This window comes from Physeter macrocephalus, chromosome 19, assembly GCF_002837175.3.
Source record: "Physeter macrocephalus isolate SW-GA chromosome 19, ASM283717v5, whole genome shotgun sequence".
NCBI lineage: Eukaryota > Metazoa > Chordata > Mammalia > Artiodactyla > Physeteridae > Physeter > Physeter macrocephalus.
This window is the reverse complement of record NC_041232.1, coordinates 8,796,271-8,802,741: the sequence shown is the minus strand read 5'-3', so window position 1 is coordinate 8,802,741 and position 6,471 is coordinate 8,796,271. Positions and strand designations below refer to the sequence as shown.

Genomic DNA, 6,471 nt, shown 5'->3' with positions numbered 1-6,471 from the left:
AGTCCTGGCCCTGCTGCACTGTGAGCATCCTGAGGTCATATCTCTGTCTTGTTCACTGCTGAATTCCTAGTATGTGGTACCCAGTAGGCCCTCCACAAATATTTGTTGAAGGGTACATGAATGATTGCATTTGGGCATCCCACTTGGGCTCTCTGGCCTTGCTGACCTCATGGTGATTATTTACACCATTCGCATAAGAAAGGACATGCAGCGCCTGCCTTGCCCTGGAGTAGGATTCATTGTCAGGCATCAGCCTCTTGTTAGTTGCAGTCACATCCAATTCACATACCACACAACTCACCACTTTAAATCGCACAATTCAACGGTTTTTAAAATATATTCAGAATTACACAGCCATATACGTTCAGAGTCATACAGCTCCGTACGTACACGTATTATAGAACTATTATAGCTCTACAGTGTTTTACTATCTCAGCAGGACAAACACCCCTAAACTGCAATCCTTTTTCTTAGCTATTATCATCTGTTTATTCTTTTTCAAAACACTGACAATATTTTGTCAGTTTTCAAATATGGATTGATCTGTAGATTGGAATTGCATGGAATCTATATAAATATTAATGAAGGATAACTGACATCTTTAAGTGTTGTCTTTCTAGCAGGAATATTCAAGCCATCTTTATCTCTTAGTAAACTTAAAACTTTTTCTTTAGGAGGCTCCTGTACATGTCTTTTTAATGTTAGTGCTAGAGATCTTATGCCCCTGTAGATGAGGTTTTCTTCCCAATGTATTTTCTGTTAGAAAATCAATAGGCAGGAAATTCCCTGGCCAGGTCAGTGGTTGGGACTCTGTGCTTTCACTGCTGAGGGAGCAGGTTCTATCCCTGGTTGAGGAACTAAGATCCCACAAGCCATGTGGCACGGCCAGAAGAAAGAAAGAAAAGAAAATCAATAGGCAAGTGTTGTGTCTTGTATTTATCCTGTATTCAGCCACTTTACCGAGTGCTCTTTTTAACTCTAGGGGTTTTTACATTATTTCTCTTAAGTTTTCTAGGTATGTCATCATTTCATCTGCATTCCTCTTAATTTTTGAAATCTCTACATGAAACAGCACTCTAGTTAATGTTTCCCTGACTCCTCTTATGCAAATCCATTTGGTTCTTCCTTGATGCTGTCTGTTTGGTCTCTTACTTCTACTCCTCTTTTTCCTTCCTAAGCCCCAAAGGACCCTCATCCAGTGACCTAGACCCTTCCCAATCTAACCCATTCCTTTCCCCTCACTTCCCAATCCATCTTGCCAACTACCCTCCCTCCCAACTCCTCTTACTACATCCTTCAGAACTACATCTGTATTCATTAAGACTGTCAGTTTCAAGTGGCAAAAATCCAGCTCAGACTGGGTTGAGTATTGGCTCACACTTCTGAAAAACTTGACTGGATCCAAGGGTTTTATGCTGATATCAAGACTTGCTCTCCAGCTCTATTTTCTTCCAAGATGAGTTAATCCTCAGACAGATTTTCTCCTTGAGATCGCTTCTAGGTACTACAGGCTAACTTCGTACAGTTTATCAATGTCAGTGGAATAAGAGGGCTTTTCTCTACCCAGGATTCTTTTAAATTCCAGAATGAACTGTTGTCAGACTGGCTTGGGTAAAACATACAGCATCTGTGCTAATAATAACCTGCTCCCTTTGCTTAGTGTTCCTGCCATAGTACTTACGTTTATAGGAGGCTTTCAAAATCTTGTATATTTTTCTGTAAAAGAGTGGTTTGTTCATATATAAAATTTTAGGGGGAAAGAAGTGCTTCCCATTAATAAGTTAACATTTCCACCTGGAGCCATTGCTGTCCCTTTAAAGACTAGAGGCCTTAGAGCAGCAAAGGCCTTGATGAGCAAAATCCCAACCTAGAAACCATTAAGGAAATGACTTCCAATCAAATTTAACTCTATTCAAATTGAAAACAAAGTTCAAAAACTCCTAAAAAAAATGTCAAAAGGCAAGAAAGAAACTGAGATGATTATTTACAACATGCGACAAAGGGCCCATTTCCTTAAGTTATAAAGAGCTCTTACAAATCAGTAAGAAAAAGATCTACAATCCAGAAAAGGGGAGGGAGGAGAGAGACAAGGATTAAAGATGAAGAAATTTAAGTGGCTTTTAAGCATAAGAAAAAAAAAGTCTCATCCTTCTTTACAACTAAAAGAAAGTTGCAGCAATCAAGACTTTTGATAATATGCAGGGGTAGCTGGCAGGCCATATTGTGATGGAACTAATAAGCATCTTTGGGCCCTGCTGGGAATGTAAATTTGTGCATCTTTGATGAAGGACAGAGTGGCAATGTTGAGCAAATTAGAAAATGCACATAAACCTTGACTTAGCAATTCCACTTAGGAATTGAGTATCCCACAGTTCTTCATATATATGTGCCTCAAAGTCAAGTGTACGGCATTATTTATAGTAGCAAAAAACTTGAAGCAACCTAAACACTAATCTCTGGGGTCTGGTTCAGTATTTTATGGTGAATTCACACAACAGGAGCCTACATGGCCATGAAAAAGACCATTAGCCAATACAGTTGTGTACCTGGAGCGTCTGCCACCTGCTGAGGTCATTTTGAACACCACTCTCTTCTATACAATAAAACTATTTTCAGTAATAATCATGAAATTAGACAACAACAATAATCAGAAAAAAAGTGGAGAGAGTGAAATTTGTCTTATTTCACTTTTTATTGGGTTGGCCAAAAAGTTCGTTTGGTTTTAAGTAAAAGACGTTTTTCGTTTTCACCAATAATTTTATTGAACAACATATTCATTAAACGAATGAACTTTTTGGCCAACCCAATATATGTAAAATCATGCCAGTAAAAAAAAAAAAATTAAAATATTTCAGTACAAAATAGGAAAAGAAGTAATGGATCAGTACTTTTTAATTACATTAATGTGTTTTGTGACAAAAGGGGAAAAAGTTATGCCTACATATTTTCTGTCACAGTGACGAACAGTAACATTACATTTTGAGTTTTTAAACCTTAATTCTGCAAATTTTGCCAACATCTTCATGGCTACTGATCTTTTTTGCATATGCATGTTCAATAGATGTGAAGAAACAGGCCATGCAAGCAGTTAGAAAAAGTCTTAAACATAAGGATAAACTTGGTAGATACTCATGAAAATTCATTTTCACAATACATTACAGAAAAATACAATATCGTCCATGTCTATTTCTTCAGCTCAATTCTTTCAACTTTCCAATGTCTCCAGAGATGAAAGTTTCCAGCACAACAATTTTATTAAAGAATTCACTATATTCAGTGAAAATTTCTGAAGTTTTTCTTCTGTAAAAATCAGTGAAAATGGCTGAATGACAGCAACTGAATGAGAACAAACAAAGGCTATTTATTCAGAGCTTGGGACAACAAGGGAGTCAGCCACCATCATTTGTGTTTGGGCAGGGAATCAAAGGCTGGGAGAGGAGTGAGAAAGCCTGCATAGTGGGGGATCAGGGATGCTTCAACTGGATGTTGTTGGCACAGGGAACTGGACGTGGGCTAACTATAAGCAGGGCATCCTCTGTGATTATCTAAGGGTACATATTTGGCTTTCTCTAATTGGTCCTAAGTTGGAAGTGGGGACAAAAACTAGGGAAGCTGGCAGTTTTTAATCAAGTCCTGGCCATTTTGAGCCAACAGTTACAGAGTTATTGTTTGGCTTTCCTGGATTATTACTGGAGATGGGTGGCAGGTTGGCTTCCTAGGCTGTGTGTTATAGGTATGATGTTGGTTTCCTGAGCAGGTAGCTACAGGTTATGGGTCAGAGTTCTGATTTTATACATGGTCTGGCCGTTGTCCATTTATATATTCTGTCTCTTGATGTTATTTAATTCTTTTCTTTAGAACAAGCTTCCAATCATGGGTGGAAATAAAATTTCAGGGTTTAAATTCCTTGATTAATTTTTTTTTTCCAGTAAAACCATTCTCTTTTGTCTTTTCTCCTGTCACTCTTCTTTGAAATTTGGAATTTGATGTTTTCTCATGATTATTTCAGGGTTATGGGTTATTGGGAAGAAGACCACAGAGGTGTAGAGTGTCATTTTCATCACATCACATTGAGGGTATGTCCTATAAACATAATTCATGACTGGAACTTCCCTGGTGGTCTAGTGGTTAAGAATCCACCTTCCAATGCAGGGGATGCAGGTTCGATCCCTGGTCGGGGAACTAAGATCACACATGCAGTGGGGCAAGTAAGCCCACACACTGCAACTACTGAGCCAGCACACCACAACTAGAGAGAAGCCCACATGCTGCAAAGAGCCCGAGCACCGCAGCGTGCCACAACTAAGACCCAACGCAGCCCAAAATAGAATAAATATTTAAAAATAAACCGAAAAAACCCCGTAATTTATGACTGTTGATGTTGACCTTGACCTGACCTCTTTTTAAATTAAAACAATATATGACACCAAAAGAACTATTACACCTGATGAGTTCAGCAAGTTTTCAAGATACAAGATCAATATACAAAAAAATCAATTGTATTTCTGTATATTAGCAATGAAGAATCCAAAAATGAAATCAAGAAAATAATTCCATTTACAAAAAGTATCAAAAAGAATAAAATAACTAGGAATTTTGTTAAATTAAATAGTAATTATTATTAAACAAGTTATTAAATAGGAATTTTGTTAAAATTTTGTTAAATTTAACAAAAGAAGTGTAAGACTTGTACACTGAAAACTATAAAATACCATTGAAAGAAACTGAAGAAGACCCAAATAAATGGAAAGACATGTTCATGGAAAGAACGATTTAATATTGTTAAGATGGCAATATCCCTAAACTGATCTACAGAGTCAATGCAATCCCTATCAAAATCCCATCTGGCTTTTTGCAGAAATTGACAGGCTGATCCTAACTCAGAATAGCCAAAATAATCTTGAAAAAGAAGACTGAAGTTATATTACTTAAATTTCCCGATTTCAAAACTTACTACAAAGCTACTGTAATTAAGACGGTGTAGGGACTTCCCTGCTGGCGCAGTGGTTAAGAATCCACCTGTCAGTGCAGGGGACATGGGTTCGAGCCCTGGTCCAGGAAGATCCCACATGCCGCGAAGTAACTAAGGCTGTGTCCCACAACTACTGAGCCTGCGCTGTGGAGCCCGCGAGCCACAACTACTGAAGCCCGCGTGCCTAGAGCCCGTGCTCTGCAACAAGAGAAGCCACCGCAATGAGAAGCCCTGACACCGCAACGAAGAGTAGCCCCCGCTCGCCGCAACTAGAGAAAGCCAGCGCTCAGCAACAAAGACCCAACACAGCCAATAAATAAATATTAAAAAACAGACAAACAACAACAACAAAAAGACTGTGTAGAACTGGTATAAGGATAGGCATGTAGATTAGAGGAATAGAATTGAAAGTCCAGAAATAAACCCATACATTTATGGTCAACTGATTTTCTACAAGGTTGCCAAGACAATTCAATGGGGGAAAGAAGAGCTTTTCAACAAATGGTGCTGGGACAACTGGATATCACATGCAAAATAATGAAGTTAGACTCTCATATCGTATTTAAAAATTAACTCAAAATAGGCCAACTATAAAATTCTTAGAGGAAACATAGGTGTAAATCTTTGTGACCTTGGGTTAGGCACTGGTTTCTTAGATAGTGCACCTAAAACACATGTAACCAAAGAACAAACAGATGAATTTGGCTTCACTGAAATTAAAAACTTCTGTACTTCAAAGGACACTGTCAAGAAAATAAGACAGGGACTTCCCTGGTGGTCCAGTGGCTAAGACTCTGCACTCCCAATGCAGGGGGCCCAGGTTCAATCCCTGGTCAGGGAACTAGAGCCCATGCACTGCAACTGAAGATCCTGCATGCTGCAACGAATATCCTGCATGCTGCCATTAAGACTCAGCACAGCCGAATAAATAAATACTAAAAATAAAATGAGGGCTTCCCTGGTGGCGCAGTGGTTGAGAGTCCACCTACCGATGCAGGGGAGAGGGTTCGTGCCCCAGTCCGGGAGGATCCCACATGCCGCGGAGTGGCTGGGCCCGTGAGCCATGGCCGCTGAGCCTGCGCGTCCGGAGCCTGTGCTCCGCAACGGGAGAGGCCACAACAGTGAGAGGCCCACGTACCACAAAAATAAATAAATAAATAAAATGAGAAGACAACCTACAGAGAAGGAAGAAAATATTTGCAAATTGTATATTTATTAAGAGTCTAGTATCCAGAATATGCAAAGAACTTTTACAACACAACAATAAAAAGATGTATAGCCCAATTTAAAAATGAGCAAAGGATTTGAATAGTCATTTCTCCAAAGAACATATACAAATGGCCAAAAAACACATGAAAAGATGCTCAATCTTTAGGCATTAGAGAAATGCAAACCCAAACCACAGTGGGATACTGCTTCACACACACTAGGATGGCTATAATCAAAAAGAAGAACAATAACAAGTGTTGGCCAGGGTATGGAGAAATTGGAAGTCTTGT

At 39.0% G+C, this 6,471-nt stretch overlaps 1 non-coding gene across 1 annotated transcript; it reads left to right on the top strand.

Moving 5' to 3' along the window:
- Positions 1 to 5,740: 5,740 nt before the first annotated feature.
- On the top strand, positions 5,741 to 5,813 carry TRNAG-CCC (transfer RNA glycine (anticodon CCC)). Its single transcript has one exon. It is a non-coding gene; the product is annotated as a tRNA-Gly (tRNA).
- Positions 5,814 to 6,471: the final 658 nt, after the last annotated feature.